The following is an 11,196-nucleotide window of genomic DNA, read 5'->3' as shown; positions in this document are numbered from 1 at the left end:
ACCTAATGAAACAAGAAAAGGAGATGAGAGGAAAGGATTGGAGAGATAAGAAGAAAGGTGATTGAAAGGGAATGCAGTAAAGAAGAAACATGGGGAAGGGAAAAGAAACAGCATGTGATTTATTGTGTTCGAGCTTCAGGGGAGCCTGGGATTTATTACAGACTGTATGTAATCTGGCCCCATTTCTAAAACATATATATGCATAAGGTTCATCTGCTGGAGAAGTCAGGCGTGCACGTCAAAATGAAATAGTCTTCATTTATCCGTTTCAAATGTTATGTGGAAGCTGAAAAGTGGATTAAGACAGGAAAAAACGAATCACAGCCCAATTTCTTAAAAGAGTTTGGACATCGTAAAATGTAAAAAAAAAAAAAAGAAAGAAGAAAAATTACAATTTCCAAATCACTGGAAGCCTGTGTTGAACTGAGAATACTAACAGTAAATACTTGTTGTTATAAGTAATGTTTAAGGATGTATATTGTTTTATAACTAACAGTGGCACATATTGATTTTGTATATTGTGATTTATAAAACATAAATCCACAGTTATGATTTCATAATGACTCATTCGAGAGGACGGTGTCATTCTGAAGGTGTCATTTAAGATAAGCATGTTTTAGTTTCACCGTTCATTTTCACTGTTGGATACAATGTAAATCACAATGAGGCACATTTGAATCCGAATGCAATTTTTCATAAACCAAACTCAAACTAACAAAACAGCAAATGAGCATGAAACGAGAAAAACAGGTGAAATGTGATTGTAGCCCAGTACAGGATAGGGTAGGGGAAATTAAAGTAAGATGGAGAGAATGGGCCAATAGCTAGATTCGTAGGAGGGATAGTGAGTTGCGTGGAGAAGAATGACTGGAGCCACAGGTAAAGTTGCTATGAATTGTATTAAACTATTTAGCAACAATTTAACAGCATTTCATGAACAGGAATGAAAACATAAAATAAAATACAGTGACAGCAATAATAATAACAATCAGAATCCTATCTGAGCTCAGATATGTCAGTCTTGCCGGCTTAATAGTCAGTGTTCAGTCAAGTCAAATCCAACAGGTCAAAAGTTTGTGATTGGTGAGATTTCGTCCTACCGCACTGTTGCGATTGTTCGTGAGAGAAGAGCAACCTGCCCTTCTGGGCCAACTCGGAATGGCTGTGGTTCGGTTCAAAGGGAAAGGCTCGCCATCTTCCTCGTCAGGAAGAGATCCAGGTCTCACGATCCCATAAAAAAAACCTAGCCTGTAAACAACAGGACTATTACTAATTCAGTTCACACTCTAAAGATATACATGGCCATATGTAAATAATATAAGTGCTATAACAAAACAAGCACAAAACATTAATTCTAATTTCTAACTATAGTCTATACAGTGCATCTTAATCATGAATGCAATCTTTAAATCACAATCAGCTTATTCTATCATCAAGGTGCACATTTCTATCAGAAATCAGAAATAAACCATAAACTATGGTAGATTGGTTTTTTACAGTATTGCCCTTTAACTGAATTACAGGAGCATTGCTATACACTGCATAGCAATGAAGCAATATATTATTTACACTCAATGTACAAAATAAAATTATGAAAAGAATATACAAAAACCCACAGGCTGTAGTTTTACAGTATGTGGTAACGTATCAGCACAGTAAGAATACACACGGACATCTATCCAGTGCCGCTCGAGCATCAAATGTAACAAAATAAAGTAGATTCATGACCTTTAAGATCAACATTAACTTATTCCATCATCTAATTTTAGTGCATTTAATATTCAACAAGTAATACTAGAATATCATCAGCACACAAGCTGAGTGCTCAAAATGGCTGAACTCCATGAGAAACCCCGTGTGTTCTCCCACAGTGAAAACGTGGTCAGCTACAGCTGCAGCTATGAGCATTAGGCTAGTTAGCTTTCAATAGGGCTTCGGAGTTGACGTCACGCCGCAATGCATTGTGGGAGCGCGGCGGCATTTTCGGGGTCTACGAATCAAATCAAACACACTGTGTTGGAACGACGATTACAAGATGCTTAAAAGCAGCTTAAAAGAGAATGGACTGTATAGAGACCGATTGCGTCCAGAGGCGAAGCGGCGGTACTTGCAGAAAATAGCGTGCATTGGAAATGTGGACCCGTATGAAATACGGCCGTGGAGTAGAAACCCTGAAGACCAACCGCTATTGACGTAGCCTGATATATTTCATACCTTATCTGTGGAGTCAGCGCGTACAAGTCGTCATTCAATCAAAGGTAAGTCAGCTCGAGTACAGCGAGTGAAATGCGTTTGATTTCCCTGCAAACATTCAGATTACTGCAGCATAAATTCATTCATGAGGGGAAATTACAGTGAGAACATGTGGAGACTGTTAGGTGGATAACATAGTGAGTTCAGTGCATTGATGAGACACTGTCCTGAAGGATTTAGTTATTCTCTATGGTTAAAGAAATTGCAATGATTTATTAATGTTTATTATAAATAATTCTAATTATACATCTTGCTTCCATATTTGTATCTTGTGTCACTAAAAATACATTTTATTTTAGTTTTATACTTTGATTAATGACCTGCAGAATCTCCTTAACATATTAAGTGATTCATAATTGTCACTTTATGCTTTCTCCATCTCTAAAGTGATGACATCCTTGCATTACATACTTTAGGTTCATTTTCTGCAGGCAGGTTTCTGACAGAACAGACAGATTTAGACTATAACATGCAGCGTTCTATAGATGGACACATAAAGAAATGAAAAATTACATGTATGTGCTAACTTTCTTGACACTTTGTTACATTTATGATAAAGTAGATTAAACACATTTGTGTCGGCCTTGGCTCATAGTTCTTGTCTTTAAATGAACTTTGTCTGTGTGTGTTTCACTCTAAGACTGAATGAACCAGCATTGCAGCCATGGGTCACTGTGAGCATCACAGGGAAGGTTGAAGCCGCCCGCTGCACCTGTATGGCCGGAGTCGCAGAGACCTGCACCCACGTCGCTGCTCTTCTGTCTAAAGTAGACGGAACAGTGTTGATCCGTGGCACAAGGACTGTTACAGATGAACCTGCATACTGGGTTTTGCCTGGTAATAATACCAAGATACACCCAGAGGTTGGCCATAAGATAGACGACTTCTCTTCAGCTGCCCAAAAAAAGGCTCTTGATCAAAACATACACAGACCATCTGTAGTGACAGGTAAAAGGAGCCGTCCTCAAAAAAGAAAAACCCCACCTGCTACTGTGGAGGAGTTGTCACTGCTATAATGCCATCATGTTTTATCTAGGGGTCTAGATGTATGCCTGTAGTGCACTGCTGTGTAAATAATTTGCATTTACTGAATATGTACTGACTGAGTCCCACTGTTCAAAAGTTGAATAAAGAAACTAAATTATTTTGCCTTTTTTTTTTTTTTTTTTTATTAAAACCACTTTATAGAACATCACATCAGTAACAGTGTAGAATCCATGTCATTTACAGTTTACAAATGACAAAATGTTTACACCAAATCATGAGTGTTTACATGATATCACCCACTACTAACATTTTTTCAAAAGATACAGTAAATAAAGTAATAACAGCACAAGACTTAAGAACATTTAACAGGAGCAGGTTTCATTCTTCTCTGGTTTTATTATCACACTGTTCACCAAACGCAGCAAACCTTCACCATCTTATCCAGAAGGGTCACCTCTTCACCCTCACATGGAAGAAGTAATCTGATTGGCATGGTGGTTTGTTTGAAGCAGGTCCCTCGTGTAGCGCTGGAAACCAGTCATGATGTTTCATCCATTTCATCGGCTGGTTTGCTGCAATAATGCCAAATAATTAGCAACTCTATAAATAGACGGTAGTTCTGCAAAATCACTCAGTAGGATGTTTGTTCTAATTTGCTATGAGCTCAGAGCGCATCGAAAATGAAACTAATAGGCTATAAAGAGAGATATGAACATATTTAGAACTTACCGGAATGAAAATGTCTGGAGCACCAACAGATATTTGGAGATGGAAGAGAGCTGCACGTCAGCTCATCTCACAGCTGCTATCCAGGCTAGACGCCTTCGTTTGGTAACATCGATACACGAGCTGCCTCATGTCGCTTCCAGGTTGGGAAAGCATAAAAAGACAATCCAACCTTATTCCCGTGCCGGTCGTAAGATCGAACATTGCAGCCGAGCACACAGCAAGTACGAACCATGGCTATGCTATCGCTCCTAGCTTAGACCCCCAAAATGGTGAATCGGGCCAAAATCCTTTCCACGCCCACCCCCGTGACATCACGCTCCGAAGCCCTATTAGCCTGATTCGCCCAGTCCCAGTTTAACTCACCAGCACACTTCTAATGTTCAACTCTCAGAGAGGATCTTGTTCAACTCTCAGAGAGGATCTTGTTCAACTCTCAGAGAGGATCTTGTTCAACTCTCAGAGAGGATCTTGTTCAACTCTCAGAGAGGATCTTGTCCACTTCATCCGCTCCCGCGCAGATCTACAACATTGAAATTGGGCCATTATATTCCCTGTTAACTTCTTGTTAGCTTTTTAGCTTCAAGGTTACCTTAACAGCTTCTGACTCACCGCGATGGTTTCAAGGTCCGAAATGTTCACAATAAATCAGGTCCGTTTCTCCAAGGTCCATGCAGATCTCCGGTATGGATATTTGCTCAATTTATCAAGTTAATAGTTATTTTCCAGCAAAAAGCTTGGCGGTGAAAATCAGCGATGGTCTCCTGCACCTCCGTCTCTCTCTGTGTCTGAGCACGTGACGGTACAGAGCAGGGGAAGGCGGGGCTTGTTCCTTCCTAACCAGTAGGGGTGTTAAATATACTCTTTGGGTTTTATTCTTATATTTATAGTATTTATCTTTTATTATTGATTTATTTTTGATCAACTCAGTGATTAACAGAGTAATGATAAATCCCAATTAACAATAACATGTTGTAGTGCATTACTGAGTCGTGTAAACTCACTGGGTTACATGATGTATTCAGCCTCACACTTTTTAAACATTTCTGCACACGTCCTCATGATGGCTTGTATTAAAAAAATGCATCAATAAATTTATATCAGAAGTTCAGAGTGACCAGAATGTTTAATAGGAAAGTGTAACTGTAGATTTGGATTCTATCATCCACATTATGTAATGCTTTCATTAAAACATTGAAAAAAACTCGAGAAATATCTGCTTGTAAACAAATACTGCACATCATGATCGTTAAAATCAGACATGATTTTTCACACATGATTCAGGAAAAACAAAAAAAATGGACTTGACTGTTGTAAATTCTGTATATACCAACTATATTTTCCTTGATAAAAACTGTTAATATTATATATTTCTGTTGCATTTTGCACAAAATTATTGCTTCATGTTTATAAAAACAGAGAATCAGTTTTTTTTTTAATGCAAACAGAAGTGAACTGACAAATAGAGGATTGTTACCGCTGTGGAATCAGCACCATTTGCTATATTTAAGATTTATTTGAGGCTAACTGTTCTTTTTTTTCCTTTACTAATAGCCTGCACACATGTCCTTGAGCAAGGCACTGAAGATTTACATTTGCTGCTGAGTCTTACTGAAGGGAAGTTCTCCTTTTCCCTTGGCAAAGTGAAAAAGAATTTGATTAATATTCATGGTCTGTTCACGTTTCACAGTGCAACAGGAAAACAGGGTGTATGTTCATATTCCAGATATTTATCATGAGCGCTCATCACTTCACAAGCAGGAAAAGGAAATGTCAAAGGAGATGTTGAAACTAGAGGAGCGGAGGGAGAGCAGTCAAGAGATGGGCAGTAAACAGCGATGCATCATACTCTGCTTATCTGGGAAATTCACCTCCAAACGAAAAAAGTAAGTCGTGAATTCTGATCCAGAAAACTGCAGAGGGCTGCAAATCCTGAACTGCTTCTGCGTCTCATTACAACAATCGACACTTGAAACCAGTAAAGATCCCACAAGGTGCCCAAAAAAAAATCTTTTTTGTTCCAGCCAGAAAACATCAGTTTGAATTTTAGCTCGGTCCAGACAGTGCTCGGTCTGGAAAACCCCCTGCTGACATGCCCTCTGAGGGCCTTCCATTCATCATCATTTACTGCCATAGATTTTACATTTTAAAAGCTAACCTGAAATTAGAGCATTGCAGATGTTTCTGACATTTAATTTCGGCAAATAAACTGTTTACTTGTTGAGTAAACCAGTGAAGATCTGCTTGAATGTGATCAGTCAAAGTACAACTAAAGCTTCCCGTCCTCTCCTCCAAATCCTGCATATTTCATAACTGAATGGAAGATGAAAAAACTACAGGATAAATCATAAAACTATGCTGCCTCACTTTTTAAACGTCAGGTGTTAGCTCTGTTGGTGATCTTTCTCTTGCTAAAGTTCTCTGAGGTTTCTGTAATCCTACAGGTTACCTGCTTGTGTTTACTGTCGACGCATCAGCACCCTGTTTAACGGGACTGTCTGGTTAGTTTGTGCAAGTTATACCTGTTCATCTGAGGCCTGGAATTTAAAGCAGGTTTTGGCTCGGTCCCTTATCACTCACATAACACACGATAAGGAGATATTGGGCTGTGTTCAGCTTGTTTCATAGCGCAGGTCTCTGGTGGTGTTCTGGTGATTTCCTGGTGAGCCAGGACCACAGAGTTCCCAGCAGATCATTTCACTTCCTTTGTCAGTGGTTTTCATGTTGCGGCTGTGCTCAGCCTTCCAGCCGTGTCTTCTATCTGCCTCTTTGGCTTTCATTAGTTTGGTCTTCACGTGTGTATGAGCAAACTTTCAGGAGCAGTGTAGTGGTATGAAGGGTTATTCAGTCACATTAATTGGTTTCTGTTCATTTTCTGTTTTGATGAGATGATAAATGAGGAAAATTCAGAGCGGTTGTGTTGCCAGACCGCAGTCTGATGTAACCCCTGCAACAATGCAGCAGTCAGGTCTGTCAGGCTGAATGAAATAAATACACAGAGACAGAGAGGCTGGTTTAGCAAAAAAAAAAGAAAAAAAGAATAAGCCTTCCTTTGTTTATGAACCTTATTTTTACACTAAAGCAGCTGCCATGCATAATCACAGTAAAAGGACTGTTCTAGTCTCCTCATAATGCATCTTATCAGCTAAAAAAGAAATAATAATAATATTTGCAAATTAAAGAAAAATAAATGCTTGATATGAATATTTATCCAGTAAGTTCCTTCATTTATTTGAATTCCTGAACAGAAATGATCCTTGGTGGATGAATGTTATGCTTCATTGCTTTTCAGAGAACTCCAGTTTACAGGCTCAAAACGGTTACTTTTACTTTTGAAGTTCACAACAGATTTCGAAAATATTTGTGTTTTCCTATTTTCATAACAGACGGTCTAATACATTTATTCTATTCAGTGCAAAAGTAAGGAGCAGTCAGTGTAAGTCAGTCTGTGAGCCAGCTGCTCAAACTGCTCTGAACACCTTCACACACCTGATCGCCTCGGCTGTGCACTGAGGCACTGCACAAGCGTGTCATTAAAAAAAGCTTATTTTTAACTGTGAATCCTGGAAAGCTGCTCTGTATGGAATACAAAGTATGCAGCTTCCCTTTCTTCATGGTCATTATTCCAACACAGACATTTTTCAGTACGGTGCAGGGCTACATAAACGCTCATATATAAGTTATGATGCATTTCAACATGGTATTCATGTCCACTTGGGCAACAAAACTGACTATTCGGCCTTCAGTTCAATTAAGTTCAATTCAGTTTTATTTATACAGCTCCAAATCACTACAACAGTCACCTCAATGTGCTTTATATTGTAAGGTAGGCCCTACAATAATAAATACAGAGAAAAACACAACAATCATACGATCCCAGATGATCAAGCAATTTGGTGACAGTGGGAAGGAAAAACTCCCTTTTAGCAGGAAGAAACCTCCAGCACACTCTCATTACACATACATATAGGATCTTGGGGGTGGGCACAATCACGGAGTCCAATTTACCATCAGGGTGTATACCTCACCCCTGACGTCGTTGCCCACCTCTCAATTTTAAATACACTTAGTCATTGAGGGCTAGCAGGAGGGACTATGCGCTTACCTGCTGCTCCATGGCAGGTAGCTCCATGCCCTCCTGGGTTTTAATTGCACCTTAGAACACATATGCATCAACACTACAATGAGCGGGTGGAGGGAGGTTTGGAGTCTTCTCCCACCCCCATTCTCTGCGGCCTGCTGGAGCGGGAGGGCTAGTAGGAGGAGTTGGCCGTCCGACTGCTGTCTGGGGTGTGGGGCCTCCCTGCTGCTGCGGAGTCGGGGTGGTCTGCCTCTCCCCACCGCAGGGAAAAGGGTAACACCACCTGGGTCTGGGTGCAATTCCCCCCTCCAGGGGCAAGGGTACCTAGACCCGGTTTGTAGAGTACGCTTGGGGAGTGTGATTGTGTGTACAGCGTCTCTTTATGTCTGTCTCCACGTTGGTTGAGTGTGGAGTGAGTGCATATGAGAGCATGAGGGTAGGAATGGATGTTTGTGTCTGTGTGTGCCTGTATGTCTGTGTCTATATGTCAGGTTGGGTATCAGACGCCACCTCTCTGGGGACACCTCAGGCCCTCCAAGGTTTGGAGGCCTATCTCCACCCACCACCACTTCCCCTGCCGGTGGCGGACTCCCTCAGGTGTCGGTGTGTTGGTGGTTCTTTGTGTCTGGGGGTGGGCGTCCGGGTACACACCGGCTCACTCCTTGGCGGCCGCTTGTCGGGGCCTGGGGCCTGGGGCTCGCTCGGGCCCCCTTTGGAGGTGGGGTGCCCCCGGCCTCTCGGCCTGGGGCTCGGTCACTCAGGCGCAGCTGGGGGCCGGCGGAGCTCACGGGCGCGTCACTGCAACTCCCCCTGACTTCTGCTCCGCGGCTGCTGGGCGAGCCCTCATCTGGGACTCTCCTCAGCTCTTACTGGAATAGTGGCGCGGCTGCCCCTCTGTTGGTCTTCCATGGTCTCTTGTGTTCTGGGGGCCTCTGGATATCTGGAGTTTTGATCTCCTCCATACCCGCTTCACACCCTGGAGGACGGGGCTGTGGCCCCCCCACACTCCCTAGCAGATCATTACATGGAGAAACCTTTGGAATGCAAGCATGCTGATCCACACAGGTATGCACACATGGGTATTCACAGACGCGGACTAAAGCTTTCTTGGCTGCTACCTCAAAGCACACTGTGCGCTGTCTATCTTGCGTGCTGCACAATATCGTTTATTATTTAGTAAATATTGATATCTATGGCTAGCTAGTTTATTGTGATGGTGCTTTGTTTTCTCTATTATTATGTTGCTCTTTGTTGTTTGCTGTCTCCTCTGTTTGTTTTTTTTGTTTGTTTGTTTTTTTTCTCCATACAGGTGACCCAGGAGTTCTTTTTTTTTCTTCTCTCTCTCTCTTCCCCCCCCTTCTCACCGTCTCTTCTCCCCTTTGGTTTTCTTTCTTTCTCTCCCCCTCTTTCTCTCATTCATTCCCCCTGTCCTATTTATTAAAAAAAAAAAAAAAAAAAAAAAAAAAAAGACAAAGGATGAACTGAAGCTCTGCCATCACGTAATGTCGCATACTGCTGTTTCTGATGTCATAAAAATAGAAAAAAAAAAAAAAAAAAAAAAAAAAAAGAAGAAACCTCCAGCAGAACCAGGCTCAGGGAGGGGTGACGAGGGTTGCCATGAGAAAAGGAAGACAGGATAAAAGACATGCTGTGGAAGAGAGCCAGAGATTAATAACAAGTATGATTCAGTGCAGAGAGGTCTATTAACACATAGTGAGTGAAAAGAAACGCACAGTGCATCATGGGAATCCCCCAGCAGCCTACACCTATCCGCTTGTTCAGTGATGACGTGATGAATCCTACTTCCGGGTCTAAAGTAGTCTGTGTTTAATATGGCATTTGTGTTGTTAACATGTTTAATGTTATGTATTTTCTTCTATTTGATCTCAAAAAGCTCCTAAAACAGTCAGCGATCACTGTTGACCTCCCTCGGCTTTTATTACCGCTAATCATTTATTTAAGCTCAGTTTTTAAAACCTTAGGATGTAACTACAGCCCAGCCTATGCAGCAGTATATGAATGACTAACCTCGTATTGTGGATGGATTATCTCAGTTGTTCTCCTGGCTGAAGTTTGGTCCGTTTACAGCATCCTGCCATGCGATTACATTTGTTCCTGACCACCGAGAACACTCACGGTAACTTTTATCAAGTGGAAAAAAAGTTAGCTTGTTTATATTATGCTAACATAGCTGTGTCGCTAGCGGTCACGTAGCACATCATTATATACCAGCTAGCCAAACTTCAGTAACCCTACAAACGTCACTGCTGTTTAGCTTTCTGTCTTCATTTATGTTGGAAGTGATAACAGAGCTGTACGTTTTAATTTGTTTCCAAAACCCCGCAGTCAGGACATGCTATATTGTATTTAGATAGAAGCTAGCGAGCTAACTCCCTGCTAACTTCTAACTCCGTTAAATGTCATAAATTCCGTTTTCATGGATGCCTGGATGTTAAACTCAATTGTTACACCTGGTAGAGCAGAACGCTGATCATTTTATTAAAGATGAAAGAATTTAGACAGTTTTTCAACTCTCAGTAAAGCCATAGTGATCGTTTGATATATGGACCTGCAGCGGAGTTTAGACCCAGACACGGCTAGTGACGTCAGACTGAACAACCGGATTGCAGCATAACTAAGGGAGGATTCAGGGTCACTTGATCCAGCCCTGAATCACTTTCCTTTATGATAAAGCATGTAGTTACATGCTTTATCATAAAGGAAAGTGATTCAGTGATCTGCTGCTTGGAGAAAAAGTGCAGCCCTGATCATAGCGCAGTACTGTATGTTTGTTATATTACATACTGTATGGTCCATATTTGTTTAGATCTACCACTATATATACGGTTTATAGAAATATGCATGCTCATACCTTGTAGCTGCAAATCATGAAGCTCAGTCTATCAGAACATCCAGATCAGCCAGGCAGACTGAAAATATAATCGCTACAGCTGCCAGATCCACAAAGATAAGAGCACGTACACTATATACTTCATATTTAGTTACTTTCTGTCTCCATATGGTCAGTTTCACCTCTAAATTCTATACATTTCAGATTTCAGATTAGATTTCAGAGTAAAGTGTGGCCACTGAACTAATGTGCACTTGAGTTGGTCTTTTTTCCCTTACAGGGCTGTGCGCCAGTCCAG

General features: G+C 41.1%; 1 long non-coding RNA gene across 1 annotated transcript; it reads right to left on the bottom strand.

Moving 5' to 3' along the window:
• Positions 1–994: 994 nt before the first annotated feature.
• Positions 995–4,974, bottom strand: LOC308397344. Its single transcript, XR_013971729.1, has 3 exons — positions 4,579–4,974; positions 4,333–4,489; positions 995–1,248 (listed from the first exon to the last, which is right to left on the bottom strand). It is a non-coding gene; the product is annotated as an uncharacterized lncRNA (long non-coding RNA).
• Between the last annotated feature and the right edge of the window lie 6,222 nt (positions 4,975–11,196).

Source organism: Rhamphochromis sp. 'chilingali' (genome assembly GCF_963969265.1).
Source record: "Rhamphochromis sp. 'chilingali' genome assembly, chromosome: 5".
In the NCBI taxonomy this organism is placed as follows: domain Eukaryota; kingdom Metazoa; phylum Chordata; class Actinopteri; order Cichliformes; family Cichlidae; genus Rhamphochromis; species Rhamphochromis sp. 'chilingali'.
The sequence above is the reverse complement of the archived record's forward strand: the minus strand, read 5'-3'. Positions and strand labels throughout refer to the sequence as shown.